At 38.0% G+C, this 19,469-nt stretch overlaps 1 protein-coding gene across 1 annotated transcript in view; it reads left to right on the forward strand.

Moving 5' to 3' along the window:
* The first annotated feature begins 826 nt into the window (after positions 1-826).
* DLC1 (DLC1 Rho GTPase activating protein) overlaps positions 827-19,469 on the forward strand; it is a 270,306-nt gene continuing 251,663 nt past the window's right edge. Inside the window, exon 1 of the mRNA XM_064511120.1 lies at positions 827-899. The gene's annotated coding sequence lies outside the window, so the exon portion shown is untranslated. The remainder of the gene's footprint in view (positions 900-19,469) is intronic.

The following is a 19,469-nucleotide window of genomic DNA, read 5'->3' on the forward strand; positions in this document are numbered from 1 at the left end:
ACTTACATATAGCTCTATTAAGTGGTTGGATGAATACTTGGACACTTACTCATCCTTTGTCACACTCTCTGCCATAACCTTGCCAGATATTTATAAGTCTCTTTTTCATTAGACCTACCAATTTGCCCTCACGGGTTTGTGATTTTTTTTTTTCATACTCTTCAAGGTTTTTTTGCCCATACATCTTATTAGTAATAATGAATATAAACATCACCGCTCTGTTTCAGAGAGCTTGGAGGAAGCTATTTTTAATATTATTGGGTTAACATATTACAGGATTTCTTCATTAGATCTATGCTGCCAGTGTACAGGGGAAATTAGTAATTGTCAGAGAGGATGATGTGCATCTGCTTTTTATGCAGCTCATCATTTAGGACTGAAAAAGGTATGTAAGTTTTAAGTATATGCTTGCTGGATTTTAAATTTTACGTCTTCTCGGATTAAATATTTAGAATCACTAACAAGCCAGCTCACACTATTTTGCCGCACCCATATAGACTAGATGAAGCAGTTTTCTCATACCTACCTTTTGTGACTCTTGTTTGTTTATATATATATGTATATGTATACTTTCCACGTAAAGAATAGTGCAGCTTTAGCCTATTTGTCAAAGCTGCAGTTTATAGGAAATATCTGATTCCTCATCATATGCATGTGCACATACTTGCTCCCTGCTTCTTAAGCTAATCATCCAAAAGCTTGTGACAATAAATGTAGAGTGGTTTCTTGTCTGCAGCAGTATTCTTTGGAAGGGAAGATTCCCTGGTGAATTCATTATTACGCAGAAGTCCCACCCTCATGAAACTGCTGTAGACACATAACAGGATTACTGTTCAAGAGTTTACTGGGATGTAAGTAAAATTGTTCCAGTCGGTCAGAAGCAAGCATCTTTGACTAAGGTAAGAGAACGATCTCTCTTATACACTTCGGGAGAAATAAGGAAGCATTTCTATTTTATTTTCTGTAGAGAAAATTCCTTTAGACATTCTAGTACCAGTTCAGTTCATAATGGAAAAAACATAGTGCTCCTATTAAAAACTCTAAAGCTAGCTTTGTAAAAATGTCTTGTTAGTATTAGTATATTTCCATTCAAACAACCAACAGAGGTTGATTGTTTTACTGCTTGGGGAAAATATGTAGTTCAAAAACCTTTAAAAATGCTAGAGAGAGGGCTTTTTTATATTGCTGAATTATTTTTGATTTTTGAGAGAGAAACTTAACAGGGGTTTTTTTGGTCACTCAGTATTGTTTCCTCAGCATCTTGTAATTTCATATTTAGCATGAAAATATCAATTTGCAGTTTTCATGTGTTGTTCGTTGTATGTTATAGCTTGAAAAAATACATATTTCACCTCTGAATCACTGTTTTGATAATAGTAATTTGTTATATCAGACCCTTTTTTATAAATCTTTTAACTTTTCTAATTAGATAATGTACAGAATGCATTCATGTAATTCTCAGAAAACAAATTAGCCAGATCTAATAATCTAATGGCATAGCAGACTTCTCAAAATGTACAGCTGTCTAATCAATGTGATGGCAAATGGAATGATCTGTGGCCTTCAAGGCTGGGAGTTAATTGAATGAACAGAGAGGATGGGGTTTTTTTGTTTTTTTTTTGTTTTGTTTTTTTTTGTTTTTTTTTGTAACAGCAGCTCATATATTCCTAATGGAGAGCTTGGTTTTATTCTTCCTTAAAGTAATTGCACGTTTATCCTTAATTGAACTCCCCTGATTTTATCCAGCAGGTTGCTTTTAGGCAGGGCAAGGGTCTTTGACACTTATACTTTGGAGAGTTAAATTGTCAATATGATGTATAGAACACCTATTTATAACTGTAAGTGACTAAAAATCATTTTAACCTGCACTTAAAACATTACCTTACTCCCAATTTCTAGAAGCAAAGTAAAATTAGAGTGCTGGGAAGTGTCTCAATATCTCAAAAAAACCACACTCTGTATTTCGGATATGCTATGCTCTCCCCATTACTGTATGAGGAAATACAACACAAAATTAACTTTGTTAAAGTCTGTTTTTTCTGTATGAAACCAGCTACAACACAAATGATTTACTCCACAGTCAGCTTGGTGCAGGAGGCTATGTAATGAATCTAGATTCTTATAAGTCAGTTCTCTTACTAGGGTTCAGATATGAGAAATGTCAGAACAATTATAATGTTCATATCATCACCCATGTCTCCAAAAATTTGGAAAGTCATCTGCCTGCCCACACCTCCTCCAAGTGCTCCATATCTGGGGAGCACAGTGATCAGAAGTACCTGCATTTTTGAATGCCAGCCATGCCCATGCACTTGTGCTCTGGGAGAGCCTGGTACCCGTCGCTTTCTTCTGGCTCATGTCCTGTCTTCTCGTTGTGCTCCCCACAGCAACTGTACTGAGATCCTGGATTTAACAGGATGGGGAGAAGAGGAAAACAAAGACTCAGAAAAGCCTACTGTTCAGCTGTAAAAACATAAATGGAATCATTAAGCCATGTTCAAAGGGGGTCACAACCAGGACACAGTGAAATGCAAAGTTAAAGCAAGGACAGATAGCAAAGAACTACATGCTGTCAGTGGTCCAGCTGCTTGTCTGTATCATGACAAGATGGATGGGATTTTGGCACGAGGTACTAGCATCATCCTGTGCTTTATTTCAGGGATGGTTGATAAATTGAAAACCAGAAGATGACATGATCACTTCAAGCAAGTGACTTGCTTGAAGCTGTGCCTGAGCCTCAAACAGAATTTTAATATACAGAAGTCTGAATGAGACTCTGTAGAAACAGGCTTGAACCTTAAATGCCAGGCCTAGAGCTAAATTGTTCAGGAAGCAGGGAGGTTCCAGGAGCATGCAAGGGCAGTGGTAAATACCAGCGCATGGCATGTGTTAAAAGCTAGTGGTGTTGAATACTGTGACATCTTGTACTTACTGTTTCCTGGAGACAGTCTTGGGTGCACATGCATTATTATGTATGTAGGGGTTTTGTCTCAATGGTAAATGCACACTGCAAGAATTACTGTCCCTGGAACAGTGAGGCAGCCCTAGCTTCACCTTCCCGAACCTGGCACCTTTGCTGGATCAAACCTAGATATGATGTGGGTTCAGAATGCACCTTGGCACAAGAGCATATGTCAGATAGCTTGATGGGCAGATTAGTTTTGTTGCTTTTTTTTTTCTTGTGGTTCAGTTATGCTAAACGCAGAAAACAATAATTCATCCTACCACTGTAGTTACTGCAAACTTGATTTTTCTATAGCTTTAAACAGGAAATATAGTGGAAACAACCTTAATGAGGAACTAGTAACTGTTGCTCTCACAACACACACATTGATTTCAAAACATAGTTTATGGCACAAGGATTTTGAGTGTGTTTCAGGGATATTCAAAGTTTAGATGATGAACTCTAGAAATCTAGTATTGCTAGCTAGATCTGGCTCTCGTCTCCTGGGAGTCTGAGCCAGGGCCTATTGCATTTCAGCCACTTAGTTTTAGGAAGATACTCTGCGATGCCTTCCCCCTGCCATGTGAACCATGTTCTCCACTGGTATTCGATACTCTCAGGGTTGTCCCTTTGCTCTGTGAGCAAGTAGTTCTTTTATTTCTTGGTTACATACAGTTTGGCCATACTCAATGCTGATAGGACTGCCTACTGGCCTTAGCAGACTTTATTCCATGACCATATTTTATCCTTTGCCAAAAACATTGTATTTTTTTCTATAGTCTTGGGACCTCTGTTTTTCCACATGGATCTTGGAGCTCATTTTGCTCTTTTCCAGTGCTTAATGAATCTCCATAATGAGCAGGTTCCCTTCATTCCCATAACTTGGAAAAAAGCTCTGGGAATGCCATCTCAGAAGTATGCAGTGGAAAAAAGTCCATTTCCTTGGAAACTTAACAATGAACAATAACTTTTCACACTTGAAAAGCATCCTTCACAAAAATGCGTAAAATGCTTCCACATTGTTTGCTTTATTCTTCTTCCACTCTCCCCTTTGAACAAGGAAGAAAACACAGAAGTGTCTTGCGCAGTTTGGATTAGGAGAGGCTTTCCCAAAGAAGAAACAAAAAATACCAAAGGAAGAGACTCTTCCTGTGACTCAGACTTGTATCCATAAATGCAGTGACCCCACATGCTAATCCATTCTTTGTAATTCTTAAAATTTGAAGAGGTCCTACAAGCTGCCTAAATCCTTCTCTGCTTCTCACTCTGGCCAAAGAGGTGTCTAACTGTACAGTGAAAAGATGACTTCCATACCTTATAAATTCATGGAGACATGCAAAATGCAAGCATTTTGTGTTGGAAGAGGGAGGGAGAAACCCCTCACATGCTTGGTAAGGAAAGAACATGTATTACTCCAATGAAATTACCCCAATGAAATATTGTCCTGCAGCTGCTACTCAAACTTTATAGTGGGATAAAGGCGTATGTTTATCAAAAGTGACATCGGTTCTATTGCACTTTTAATATTAATTACACAAAGCCATAGTCTAACATATTCTCCTCAACCTGGCGCAATGAGGTACTCTGCTGGTGCCTTGTCACGAATCAGAAGGAGATCTTCCTTGAAGCAGGAGCATAAGGTATTGCTGATGATAGACTCTGCCAACAGACATTAAAGTAGCAGTATGGCATCTGGTGAAGTATTTTGTGAAAGCCTTCCGGAGCACGATCTCCCTGATCTTAACAAGGCGCACTCTCTCTCCTGCACTTGTTGATGCTATTGCAAATTAGGAGAGGTATTATTCACTTCCTGCACATCTTATGTCTCTCTCTTTCTGCTCTCAAAGTCTCGAAAGGCACACTTTGCTGTCTCTCCACACCTACATGTGCAGTTTATCAGGGGGTGGGGGAACATTTTAAATCCAAACTCTGGTAAAGGCTGCTTCAACTACATTGTCAGAAAGGAGAGATCAGTAGCAGAAATGTTGGCATACTCTTTGTAGTACTAGTTACATTAGCACTTCAGCCACTCTTTCATCAGAGAAACAAGTTTGAGCTCTTAAAAAAAATTCCTGCATACTGAGGTTTTTCAATCTGTGTGGACTGTGGTAAAATTGTTACATGGTCAGACAAGGTTTGGAGCTTGATGGCAGACAGGCTTTGGAGCATAATGGACTGGTACTTTATTTCTGCCTCTACTCAGGTTTGGTGAAAAGGTCAATTTGCAGGAATACAAATTTTATTGATAATTCAATGTAATTTGTACGTGCACAGCCTTGAAGACAAGCAATCTTCATACAACATACTGACAGTGTCATCTTAGTGACGTACTACTATCTGCTTATACCAGACAGGTTAGTTGCTGATGGCTAATAAGTCTGTTAACTTCCAGACAGTGGTGAAGGTATTTCTGAATGAATGAAGGAACTCTCATGCTGGTATTTTACCTTATACATATGCTTGCTGCAGATGACCATGAAGAAGAATCCCTTTATTATTCTGAATTCCCTTTACATTTCTGAAGTTGCAGTATAATCCTTTTCTGGTAGTCAGTAATTGTACAAAAATGAAGCTGCATAGTAGAAAGTTATTCTAGGATAAAGAATCCTTTTTTGAGCATCTTCTTGCTCTGTCTTGTTGTTGTTCATCTTATTTTTGTCCTTCACTTGACTTCATCTCTAGGAAGAAAATAATGTAATTGCAAACATTAGAGCCAAAATGGCTTGCGAATGTGGTGATGGGTCGGGAGAGCTTCAGCCACCCACTTGCTAGGGTCGAGCAGGTGTGCCCTAGCTGCATTTATTCTCTTCCTGTCATTCCAGTGGGGCGGGTTTTTTGGGTTTGGTTTGTTTTGGTTTTTCCCTCCTCGCATTCCCCCCCCCCCCACCCCAAGCCAAGTTGTCTGTTAAGAGTTTGAAACTGGGGCCAACTGACAAAGAGAAACAGATTATAAAATGGTAAGAAAGAAATCACAGGATTTCCAGTGCCTTCAAAGTGAATGGCTTTTCTCCATGCAGAAACTATCCAGTTATGCAAGAAGACTAGCAACAATGTCAAAGAGGGTGGAATAGTAGTATGGCAGGTAGCTGAAGCATACTTTGGGGAATGCTCCCTGTTGGAGTAGAAATTTGCAGTAAAATAAAGTGAAATGTTTTTATTGTTGACTACTGCATATAGAGCAAAAATAGGGGGAGGGAGGTAACCGGGGGGGGGGGGGGGGGTGGAACAAATGGGGCTTCAGCAAAATTGCCTCCTACTTACCTGCTGTCTAGAAAGCAGGCACCTGCTTCCACGCTTCTGCTGCCCTTGTTCTGGCTCAACCTAACTTCATACCAGTTAGTTTAGTAGTCCTGCTTTTAAGTAAGTCTTCTGGAATGATGAAACCATTGATATAGTGCAAATACTCACACACACACCAACAGACTTTGCAAGGTATTTTAGGTGTAACAATTATAACCAAAGGAAATCGCCTTCTAGGCTTGGGATGGAAAGACATTGTTTTCTATTATACGTGGATTTATTTTCACCAAAAATTAAATACCTAGCCTGATTTGATTTGCAACAAAACTTAAATTTATTTCAAAGTTGGTTTTCTCAGTAATTATCTGTAAGCTAATGAGCTACTTGTATCCCAACTTTTATGCATCTTCATATACTACATAGATGTATAAATCAGTATGCTTTGACAGATATATATGCTATTTAAAACTATTATATTTTCTTTATATTTTTGCTATTTAAATATATTGCATTCAAAATATGCAAACATTTATAGCTTGTTTTCAGAATTCTATCATAAGCATTGAAAAGTATGAATTATATACTTTTCATAGAAAATTTTGTGAGTTCTGTTAGGTACAGGACAATTCAGATATTACATGTGTGTTTATAAAGGTGAGAGCTATTCAGTCTTTTGAAATGCAAAGATATTTTCAAAATGTAATGCTACTTAAGGACATACTTCTAAAAGGATGGATAGACTATGTATCATGATCTATATTCATGTATGCAGGAGAAATGAGCTAGGTATTCATTACACATATAATAACATATTTAATGTACTTGTAATGACTAACGCACCAGACATGTAACATACTTGTAGTGGCTAAGTTTTACCTGTTTTTTTTATTATACATACAGCTTTTCTGTGCTAAAGCCCTGACAAAAGAATTCTATTCTAAGCTTTAACAGTAGCACCAATTTTACAGAGTCACTCTGGATAACTTATGTACGCTATGTTGATTTTATTTAGACTCCCCTAATGGAAGTTCCCCAGCATGATTTGACCTTACACTTGCTAAATTCAGGGTCCTGTTGAAAGGAACAAGAGTCATACAAGTGTTATTATGTATATCGTGTTAGAAACAAGAAAAAACTTGAGCAATATTTTTCAGCAGGCTCTCTGATGCTGTGAAGATTATGCCTCAGTTTGCTCTTAGGCGGCTAGTGGGAGTCTCAAGGGTATCCCTCTAGCCAGAAGGACTGCTGCTCCAGAAGGAAGATGCATCTCCTTTTGGAGATTTTTCACATATCTTTTGGCATCTAGAACAGGACTAGATGCTTAGGTGTGGGTGACTGAATCTCAAGCACCCTATTGGTGATTTCCTTAATCTAGAGATTATCAGAAAGCAGCACGCTTGCCAGCAGAGCTGCTTTCTTCATAAATTTAGCCTGAGGTGGCCCTGTGCCTCAAACTCACTTTCCTATTCTAATAGGAAATAGGAATAGGGCTTTCAAAAGGGAAGCTTCCACACTTGCTGATAATGTAAATACGACTTACATTCTCCATTCCCTCTAAAAATAGTTGTTGACAATAGAGCAGCCTCAAATGCTGTAGAGGGTGTAGCTATGTAGAAAATCAAGAGTTGGTAGTTTCAAGCCACTATATGTAATGCTGCAATTTGCTGGATTCCATGCAGTTGCCAGTCATGTTATTGAAGTATTTTATCAAACATACAATTCATGGGTTTTAAGTCCGACAGGGCTGTAGAATGGTTTGGGCTTACTCCTGACACATGCTTATGTTAACATCTCATTACTCAAGCGTTCCCTCAAAGTTTTTTGTTTATTTGGTTTTTTTGGTGGCTCACATTTTTTTGATTTGGATCAGGCTGAGGGGATGATCCCTTGGGCAGGGTTCCTGTTGTCTATGGAGGATTAGAGACATTTCCTGACATTAGAGCTTCTGGTTTAAGGTGATGATGATGATCTAACAGCCTTATTTTATTTCTGTTGAAAAATGGGATAATACTTTGTACAGCAGTGGTCTGGTCCTTAGTTACTTGCTTGTATAGTGGTTTTTCTAAGCAAATTTTTGGATTTTGGCTTGGTCTCTAGAATTTTTCTTTGCACATTGATAAAGAGCTGGGGGAGTTGGGGAGAGAGACCATATTCATGGTCTTTCCCTGCCTCTTCTGTCTGTATAGGTTCGAATATGATGCATTGCTGGTGTTAGCACAGGAGAAAGAATGGGCTTCTGCAGCTCTGAGTATAACTTTCATTTTAACTTCTTACTTTATATTGGCTATTATAGTGAACAAATAAGTCTTAGATTAAAAAAGACCATATGCAGAACATGCACAAGATATAGTACAGCAAAACTATTGAGAGAAACTTCTATAGTTATTTTCTTTTATGTCAGTATGAGAAGCTAGCATTTCTCTGAGTTGACATTGTGAAGGGATGGGAAAAGGACAGCAAGAAGAATGATTTTAATTCTTGAAATGAATGAAGAAGGAAAATAAAATGCCACAAAGGTACTGGATGTGTCTTTTTCAATTCCCCTTGATGTCAAGACACACATCTGTCTCTTTGGCACAAAAGAGAAAGAAGCATTTTATCTCTTTCTCATGCCAAGAGGCATCAAGTAGATCTGTCAGGTGAATCTCATGTCTGCAGAAAAGCACAGTTCCTGTAAGAAGCATCCAATTAGCCTACTTATGTCACTTAGTACTGTATGCTTTTGTGTTCTTTGAGTATAGATTCGTTTCTGTGCTCTAATTCCTGCCATTAATATTCGCTCACCATAAGCTTGATTTGTTATGCATTATTTATCAAGTTTTAACAGTGTTATGACAAGTTCTAACTAGGAAAGAAGCAAAAGTATTGGCCCAAAGGTGCTTTTAGCCTAAACAGCCCACACACTGAAGAAGAAAGATGAAAAATGCTATGAAAAATACAGCAATTGGGCTTACAGATGCCTGCGTTATGCTCCTTGGATTATTTTTTAAAAAACTGTCTGTAGAGTCAGCAGTTTTCTTGGATTTTAGGAGACCTAAGATTCTACAGGCCTGACTTTGGAACATTGCAAAATAAACCCCAAAAGCATAGCAGCGAGAACCTCTGCTGCCAAAATGGGGACCAAGTAAATAATAATTGGATAAAGGCCCTTGTAGATGCTTCTACAGATTGTGGTGCAGAGTAGAATCGGATCGTGTAGCTGATGAATGTAAATCACTAATACAAATCTTCTAGTTGTTTAGATAGTATATCTGAAACGAACTAGCTTTGTAGCCCGAAGAAATTTTTAAAACTTTCATGAAGGGCGTTTGGACTGGGTAAAGGAACAGAGGTATGTAAAACCCTCTTGGGGAATAAAACATTTTCCAAGGATGCTGGGTAAAGCCAGTCACTGATTTTGCAGAGAACTGATAAAAACTGTCTGTTTTGAGCATGCATTTTGGAGCTGTTTAAAGTCAGAACTCCAGGCAGCAGTTATGAAAACAAGGAAACAAGCTTTGCACTTTCGCTCCTATGTATTTCATTTAATGCTGGTATGGAAGAGAGAAAGCTACCTGCTGGAAATCGGGTAGAAGACTCAGCATGGGTAGTTAAGCAGTCTTTAAGAGGAAGCAATTGCTGCCTGTGTGCATGTGATTTAAATGATTTATTTATTTGATTATTCAATTAAATGTGAACAGGAGTGCCAGTCGGAACTGTTGCCTCAAGAATCCATTATATATCACCTTAGAACAAGCTAAGCTAAATGCGTGAAAGCAGTTCTTTAGAAGAATAAATTTGAATAAATGTCTATTCAAATCTAGATAAGTGGCATGGCTATATATATATGAATATATACATACAAGCAGTTAGAGGAAGATTTAACCTGCAGGTGTGCCAGCCCAGCAGAATTCAGCACCTTATGTTAAACACCTCAACAAAAGGATATGTAAACACTTCAGAAAGGAATTCATTCAGGAGGAGCTGTCAAAGCTGTGTGTAAGGTATCACTGGTGATGGTATAGTGTCACCCTTCTTAATGAGCAGCCTAACGTAAGAAATCAGATCCTTCTGCTCCCTCCTCTGTTTGATGGAATTTTAACCCACTTCTGCATCTGCCGTAGAACAGCTGTGAACGGGGCACATTTCAGGCAAAAGAATAGTTAACATCTGCAACAGTCATAGCTCACAGTACCCCTCAGTGCTCAAATCTTTTATCATGAGTTACATTGTACTGCATTCTATTCTGTCAAAGATGCTATTGAAGGTTTAACCACAGTCCATATATTCTCAGCATTGAAATCTGTACAGCTGTTGTAATAAACAAATAGGAATGGGTCTGAACTGAAGCTGTTGTGGGGAGCTGGACTCACAACTGCTCTAATTTTAACCTACTCACTTTGAAAAATATTTTTATCGTTCAGAATATCTGGCATTTGGGATGTGAGCAAAAATGTGTGATTTGGATAAAATGAGTAAAGTTTTCTGGTCATTAGTTAAGCTTTAAATTCCTATAGGAATAACTCAGAGCTGATGTAATGCACAAGTTGAGGGAAATTATAAATTGCTGGAGGATATTGTCATAGACTTATCCACAGTTGTGGTTTAGAAATACCTCTAATGTTGACTTTGTAAAGCCAGTTGGTTTGTGAGTCATTTTTAAAGCACTTCATAATCGTATGAAAGTGACTTTTGAATTTTATTGACAGATTTCTCTTTAGGGAACAACTTATTTTCTTTAGCAATAAGTTATTTACTATTCCATTTTAATTGATATTACATGGAGTCCCCAGATATATGGTTTTATAGTTATAAAATTAAAAGGTTGGATTTCTATCAAATATATATATATATGATAGTCAAATACTCTACAAATGAAGTAAGGCATAATGATAATATACAGTCACACCTTTAAATCAATCAAGGGATTAAAAGGCTCGTGGTATTTTACGAAGACCTCTGTATGTTCCACGAAGAAACCCAGCTTATTCTACTTCTACTATGAAGCATCTGTTTTAAAAGCATGTGAAGCTTCTCTAAATATAGTCTTTAATGCTTCAGCTGTTAAAAATACAAAGCTTTTAAAGATTTAGATATACTCATATAGTGGAAATGAAAATAAACTGCTGATGCCTGAAAGTGAAAGGTTTTGTGCTTCCCCTTTATCCTGCTGTGCACCCTGTAAATCAGCCACACTCACCAAGCACCAACCTAACTTTTTTTTTTGTAAAATATACCCTTTGACCATACTTTTATTTAACTTAAGCTAAAACAGCAAAAAGGGTTGGGTTTTTTTTTTTCTTTTTCCCTCCCTTGCAACATTGCCATAACTACTGTGCTAATGCTAGAATTAAAAAGGCAGGAAGAACAATGCCTGAGCTGGAATCGGATTCTCTAAGCATGACCCTACTGGCTCAACCTATTTTATTTCCTACAGTGTATCTCTAATTCTTCCCCTATCCCACATCTATCACAGTAATGTACAGGGGTATAGGAGACCAAATTCTGCTCCTTCTCATAATCTCTCTACCACCTCATTAAGTAGGATATTTCCATCTCTATTCCTAGATGGCAGCCTAGAAATTCTGGAGTTTGAAAATTATGTTTTCTTCACAGGGCATCTACACTAAATAACTTAGTAGCCTCAATAGTGAGGGTAGTTTTTCTGGTTCAGCACTGGGGAGAAAACCTTTTGCTTTTTGAAGGATTGTGCCTTCATGTAACACTGTTCTGGATGCAGAAGGGTTAAGCAACATGCCTGGGAAGATGAGTATTGGTTGTAATGCTGTTTTCAGTTAGGTTTGATAAAGAATTGTATACAAGAGTAATAGTCATAGGGAGTGGGGAGCTGCTTCAGAAGAAAGAACAGATGGGAAAGTTGACAGACTTATGATCCAGGTGATTGGTATAATAAGCTAGAGGAAGTAACGCAGCAGAAAGCAAAGCATTTTAAGTAACGTGCCATGCATATTTTTACTGTGCTTGTCTTATGCACGAGCTGCATTATTCCATGGAACATCTGACTTTGCAATTCTGAATGCACCTGCATCCATTCTGGGTGAGAAGTTGTGGCTAACCCAAGTCACTGCACACACTGGCAGGTGTTATGTCCTGAAATAAGGAATGTATTTCTTACCTCATTACTGCTTTTTTATTTGTTTTGAACTTGGAGGTCAAATTGAGAATTCAAGGGAATATTTTCTAAAGATAACATGATAGAAGATGCATATGTGTAACTTCTCTCCTTGATTACATGATATGTAACTTTTCTCCTAAATAAGACAAAGAAAAGCATGGAACCAATATTGTCTCAAAAGTACATTTAATTTGATTTTTGCAAAGCAGATATGAATTACTTGAGTAAGAACCTACTTCTCCCTGCCTTTATATTTGTTCATTCCTACCTTAAATTCTTGTCATGCTAAAAGGAATTCCTACAGTCTACTGCTCTTATGCTAAAAGCCATGCAATGGAGCAGGACTGAATAGATGCCAGGGAACAGTGGAGATGATCTAATTAGAAAATTAGCAAAGCACTAGAGAGTAGAGGTCAGATGTTGTATTGTCCGAGCAATCATATCTCTTGCTATTTATGTACTGTTGCGTCCTCATGACATATCTTCCATACTAAGTGTTCAGCATCATCAGAGCAGTCTTGTGCTTCTTTGTCCTGTCGCAAGACTAGTTGCACTGGTGTTGCTGCACTCTGGGATATGTTGTAAGAGGTAGGCAGACACAACCGCATCCTCTGGCATCTGCAATGACACTCAGACTTCTAGGGTTCCCCTCTTATCATCACATTAGTCATCTCTTTCATGAAAACCTACACACCATTTTCAAACCACTCTTAAATGAGATAGAAGAAACAATATGTATTTGGTAACTGCAAATACACTGCTTGAAGGTGTGTGACATCTCATCTGTGATCTTAACTCCACAAACTAGAGTCCTAATGAACAGTTTTGCATCAATCTTGGCAGTACCATGGGCAATTATCTGCCATTGAAGAGGGGGAGGAGAGCAACCAAAAGTTGTTTCTGGAAGAAACTTTCTTGGGTGTGGGTTTTTTTTTTTTTTTTTTTTCCCCTAATGCATTAGAGTCCTCTCTTTCCTGAGTTTGAGACAGAGATGGGTGGGGAGGTGCTGTGCCACACTGTAGGGATGACCAGCAGCAGCTGCAAAAATTCAAGATAATAAAATGTTCTTGATAAAGATTTACCCAGAACTCATCTCAGAGTTGTGGAGCAATGTGAAATCTTCCCAAGCTATTCAGCAGCACACGTCTCTCACAATATGGAAGGTCACTGAGTCCCGTGGCAAACAGTCAGCAGCAAAACTTTTTGGTCCAATCACTTCCTGAGGCAGTAGCACTGTGGGGTACTTTTAAGTACTGCTGTCACATGACCTATCAGTCTTCAATCCAATTTTAGGAACCTGTGCTACTTTTCTTTAGCAGAGGAAAAACAAAACATGAAAGCTTTGGCAATGTTAATAGTACTGACATTCCTCCTTGTTTAGCATGACAGAAGACGGTCTCCCAGGGCAACAGAACTCCAGAAAATAACTGTTTATAGTATGATTAAAGAGAAATGAGAGAGATGGAATATAGTCTTCAAAACTGGAAGGGTAGGTGCTACCTCACAGCTAGCAACTTAAACTGTCCCACAGTGTTTGGAAGAAAAGGGGGAGGGAGAGGGAGAGGGAGAGAGAGAATTTCTGAGTTGTAGGATCCAGAGATGAAAAGTGTTTAGGGTGCTATAAATAGCAAACAAATATACTCCTTAAAAGGTCAACAGTGATTACAGATGATGTGTGCTTGTCAGGGGCTGATATCTTTTTTTTAATTTGTTTTTCAATGTAAAAATTAAATTCCAGCGGGTACATCATATGTTTTATACAACTTCTAATGCTTTCTTTAGCTTTATGAAGAATTTGAAATAAGAAATGTCTCTCACTAAATATTCTAGATGTTATACTTCCTATCTTAAGTAGGCTGTTGAGCCATGCAAATTGTTGAATTAGAGAATTGTAATGCCATGTTTAGGAAACCTGCTCTTAGAGCTTTTATTAATTAAGATTAAAATGTTATTTAAGAAACATTATTTTAACTAAAGTGCTTGTATAAACAAACAGGAAGATATGTGCCAAATATTTAAAAAAAAGAAAAAAGAAAAAAGGAATCAAAAACATAATGCAGGTAAAACTTGTGAAAGCATGGGGAGGGTCCTAATCTCACTTGAGGAATATAAGAAGTTGGGATACTACTGAGCAGTGTTGTTGGGCAGGAGGGATCACTGAAACTACAAGCTTTCTTAATATCAAAGGACAGGGCATTTTATGCTCCTTTATATTTAAAAGAAAGTATCAGATCTGATGCATGGCTACTGCTTGGTAGAGTAATTCTCTGACAGCTGTAGCTCTGTGAAGCTGTTCTATGCCAAATAAAGATAAAAGGCATGCCAGAGACTCTGAACTATTAGGGTGCAGATCCTATGTAAGGCAAGAAAAATAATCGCTGTGAATCACTCTTCAGTTTCCAAAGCATCAAGATAGTTTTCTCCTTATCTTTGAGATGTCACATAGTCTTTTCCCAATGGTAAGAGAGACTAAAAACACTTTCCATATTCCTTAGATCTGCGATGCAGTATATTCTGTACGTAGCCCAGAGAAGACTGAGTGCTGACTGACCATCTCTTACAAATTATTGATATGATGTAGGTCAGTTTGTATGTGTCTGCAAATAGCTCCTTGGCAAGAAGGACTTTGAGGAAGGGAGAACAGAGACTTTATAAACTTGCAGGCAAACTCGGGTTAGAAGAAGTATCACTACTTCCTCATGACTTGAAGCCTAACAAGCTAAGCAGAGCTTCAACAGAGGCATTGAAGGCAACATAATGGGTTCTGCTTTTGTTTTGCAGGTTTGGGAGGGCATCGTACTCTATTTTGGAATAATTAACACAGCAGCACATCCCCTAACATATCCCTTAGAGTGCTTTGTGCTGAGACATTTGATTTTATACAGCCCAGGTACATGTTCAAAGATATTAGTAAAACAGTGAAATCTTCAGAGCAGTAGGTGAATTGCATTAGTTGAGAAACTTGGTGTTTAGTGCACAGACCTTACAGTCTGTAAGCAGATTTCTTAAACAGAGTTTTATTACCAATATAATGCAAGTTCTCTAACTGAGGAGAGTATCATACAGCTGAAATTCTGTAATTTAAACAATGTAGAGAAAATGCTATTTACAGAGGTTCTATGCCATGCTTTCAATATATTACAAGACATCCTCAGCCCCCACAAAATTGATTTGTGTTTTGCGGAAAGAGAGTCTTTTGGATGTTGTTTGAGTAGGTACAAAGAAAGAGAGGTGTGGCCGCAGTGATCTGCTTGACAATAAGAAAGAGGAGGATGCATAGCATGTATGATGTAGTAAATTATTACTGTGAAGTCAGCTGGTTTAAGAAAGCAGGAGAGCAGCAGTGAGTTGCTGTAAAAGGGATGACAGGAAAATGCATAAGGAAAGAAGACAGCTTTATGAAGCTGATTGCCTAGCTTCAGGCAGAGAACTTCTTGGTGCACCTAGGAAAAACATGATTCTGTATAAATCCTGCAATCTAATTACTATTTTTATTGTATGGACTCTGATCTGGCAGTTTTCAAACTATAATCTGGAAGAATAAATGAGAGGCATTCCCTTAGCGGAGGATACCACTTAGTTATGATAGTCTATTAAGTCAAAAGATAAATAGCTAGCAGCTGACACATCCAGGAAACCGGGTAGTCCTGTGTACTTTGGGCTCTATGGTACAGCCTCTTGCATAGCAAAGAAGTCTTGGCCCTTAGTCAATTTTTCCTCCTCAGAGTCAGCAGAAGCTATATTCACATATTTTCTTCCTTTGCCTAAATTGGTAATATCTGCCCTGAACCTCAACCTGCAGTGCATCCCACAGCAAAATCTTCTTAATGTGGGTGGATCGTGTGAATGTTTTTAAGGCTAGATTCTCATCCTTGTTCAAATCATTGCTTTTGATTTGACAGTAAATTATATCCTGGTTGTGACCCCATCCTTTTAGCAGTTGTCTCGCATCTATTCTGCTTGTTCTGTTTCATTTCAGGAGCTTACTGAATCTGACTGCTCTTAAATTGTGAGGATATTTATCTGCAGTTAAGTATACATGGTGTAGTTGCACAGTAATCTGAAGCCTAATGCTTACTTCTAGAGTGTGCACCCCTTGTAGGCTAGTCTTGGCTATAAACCAGCATGTAAAGAAGCAGGTGGCATCCAGTTGTTATGATTCCCAAAGAGCAGAGACCGCAATAGTAAATAGATAAATGTGCTCCGTGGGGATGTAAGAAACTATTGGGTGGCAGCTGCAGGTTACACAACCATCAGTACCACCAATTTAATGTTGTGAGCTTATTCCACTTTCAAACACTGAATAGACCTGTTAATAGATGTTAGAACTGTGTGATATCTGAACTTAAGAGTAGTCTGGTCTACACAGCTGGCTATTAAAGCCTTTATGTAGATTTAAAATAGAATATATGTAGATTATGATTTTCCTATGTGATTTCATATATGCATGTGGGATGTGGTGGCAGAGTGGCTGAAGTGTTATATAGTACATGTGGAGAATCAGTTTGAGCTTTCAGTTGAACTCAAGTCAAATCAGATGTAAACGCTGCCAATGGTGGTGTTACAACAGTGTTGGAAGTGGCATGGCATGGTGATGGGATATCTGGGTTCAGGGTGGACCTTTAATCTTCTGGTGGGTTTTGTTTAACCATGTATTATAGACGTCTCCCTTCCTTTCTATTCATGGCTTCTGACTGTTTTTAGGTCCTTATCCTCAATAGTAGAAGACTTAACCTAATTCATATTCAATAGAAGACTTAACATAACTAATACCTAATTCATTTTGAGATAGTCCCCTTATGTTATGCTTTCTTTGCTTTTTGTAGCTGTCTAATATTTCTGGATCTGCTAATATTATTTGTGCATTTGTCATATAGTGAGGATGCATGTGTAGCTTTCATTTTCTCCTACCATTTTCAGTCTCCTCTGCCATCTTTGCCTTTTATCTCTGAATTCCCTTCAATTTGCTAAGTGATTTTGGCAACAATGGACTAAAACAGTTCTACTCGGAGATGTACAAAAATCTGTCCTGCTATATCCTGCTGTATGACTTTGAGATGAAGAGTGACCAAGTATAAGCTATGTAGGAATGTACTTAAAATCTCATGATTTTCTTTGGTAGCTGGTTTCTACTTTTTCCATGCTGACCGCAGGGGACTCAAACCAGTCAGCATGAAGTATATTCCAATGAGCCAGAAAGTGGCTGCATCTTAGTCATGCTGACTGGCCACCCACAAATCTTCCACAAAATTCTTCAGACTTCATCCACTGTTTTTACTGTCCTGTGTCCACCAAACAGAAGGACCTGGATATTAGTCACACATGTATGGCTGCTTCATAGTGTGGAAAGGTACTGCCCACATATTGCTTTTACTGCATGAGTTTTTGGAACTTCTCTAGCCCAAATTGGGGGTGGGGGGATATAAATAAATAAAATTCATATGTGAGTGAGCTCATCATCCAGTATTTTTGGTTGATGGGCTTTGGAAAGATTTACTGAAGCAGTTATATTTAGGTACATTTAACTTTTTGTGAGTTTGCAGACAAATATTTGCTATAGCTCTATTTCAGATACTATAGTATGATAAACCACAAAACCACATTGGCATAGTAAAAGGATGGACATTTGAGCCCTGCTTGGAATAGATGTGTTTGGGGTTTTTTTGGTTTGTTTTTTTTTCCCCTTGCAACTTTGTGTCTGGTAGTAACTAGTTTTCACTATAGTGTTTAAAATCTTATTGCCGGTCACACACCATAACTTAGATGTTCAATTACAATGGACAAAATTACAAAATGGCATCTTAGTCCTTTTTTATCATGGTTTTATTGATTGGTGGCCATGCATCAGCAATTTTTCTCACACAACACACAAGCTTAATGCAAAAGATTTAAAATATACCATTCTGTGATTAATTGCAAAAATACAGGAAGTAAACATTATCCATACTGAATTCCTGTGAATGCCATGAAAAAGAGAGCAGAATTCAGACTTATTACGTGTACTTGGTACTAATTGGTACCAATATTGGTAATCAATATTTGGGTTTGCCCTAGAGGTTGTTTCAGTTAGGAAACAAGGATAGAACCAAATATTTCTTTGATATATTCCTGTTTCTTGGCAACATGTGTCTTTGGCTCTTGTTTCTTAAGTCATGTTTCTTTGATTAACAGGGGAATCCAGGAGAGAAGACAGGCTTATTTCTAGAGAGAGAACCTTGTTCAGCCAGTGATCTTCCCTGAAAAACTCTTGCTTCTCCCTCAGGACCATATGCTCCTAGCATGAGTTTACTCAGTTTTGCTTTTGTATCTACAGGGATTTTCATCCCTGAGGCTGCTTGTATTGCTTTTTGTCTGCTTTCTTCCAGCATTCTCACTCTCATCGAGTCATTTTCTTGTCAAACTTGTATGCCTTCTTAAAATGCAGCAATATTTACTGACACTTTCTCAGTTTTCAGTTCAGACCAGAGTCACCAACTCCTTCTGTGACAGATCTCAGTCGGCAAAACTCAATCTCTTTACTAGGAAACTCATCAAGCCAACAGGTGTTGTTCACACAGTGTTTTACAACTTGAAAAACTGGAATACTTATGTAAAACTAAGCTGATGAGTTATATGGATCCTCAAACAATTCCTAATAAAAGATGTACTATGCACCATTCTGCATGCTTCATGGATTCAGCAATGCAAAATATATTTTGCATTTTCTCAGCTACAAGATAATGCTCAAAATTGTTACTGCTGTGATTCCTTGCCAATTTATAGTATATGTAGTGCCATGTTAGGAGTGCTGTCTGAAATATTCTTTGAAGAGAATCATTGCTTTGCATTTATTTCCTTTGCTGAAAATAGACTGCAAGATTAAAGAGATGCAAAGTGTAGCACATGAAGCCTCCTGTATGACAGATCTGAGAGAATACCAGAAAAAAGAATGGCTGTTTTTCTAGACCCGAAAGCATCAAATACTAAAACTCTGTATCTCGAAGTTTTCTGAGGAGAAGCTTATTCCATACATTCTGCTCATTTGGTATAATATTATTTTTGTGGAACAAAAGACATAGATCACGGAGATAAGTTTGTAAAGACACATGATAAATTTGTAATTAATTTGCCTATGCATGCCCTTTTATGTTTCTGCTAATAACTAATTTATGTTTGAGTGGCACAGGAACA

Source organism: Dromaius novaehollandiae, chromosome 4 (genome assembly GCF_036370855.1).
Source record: "Dromaius novaehollandiae isolate bDroNov1 chromosome 4, bDroNov1.hap1, whole genome shotgun sequence".
NCBI lineage: Eukaryota > Metazoa > Chordata > Aves > Casuariiformes > Dromaiidae > Dromaius > Dromaius novaehollandiae.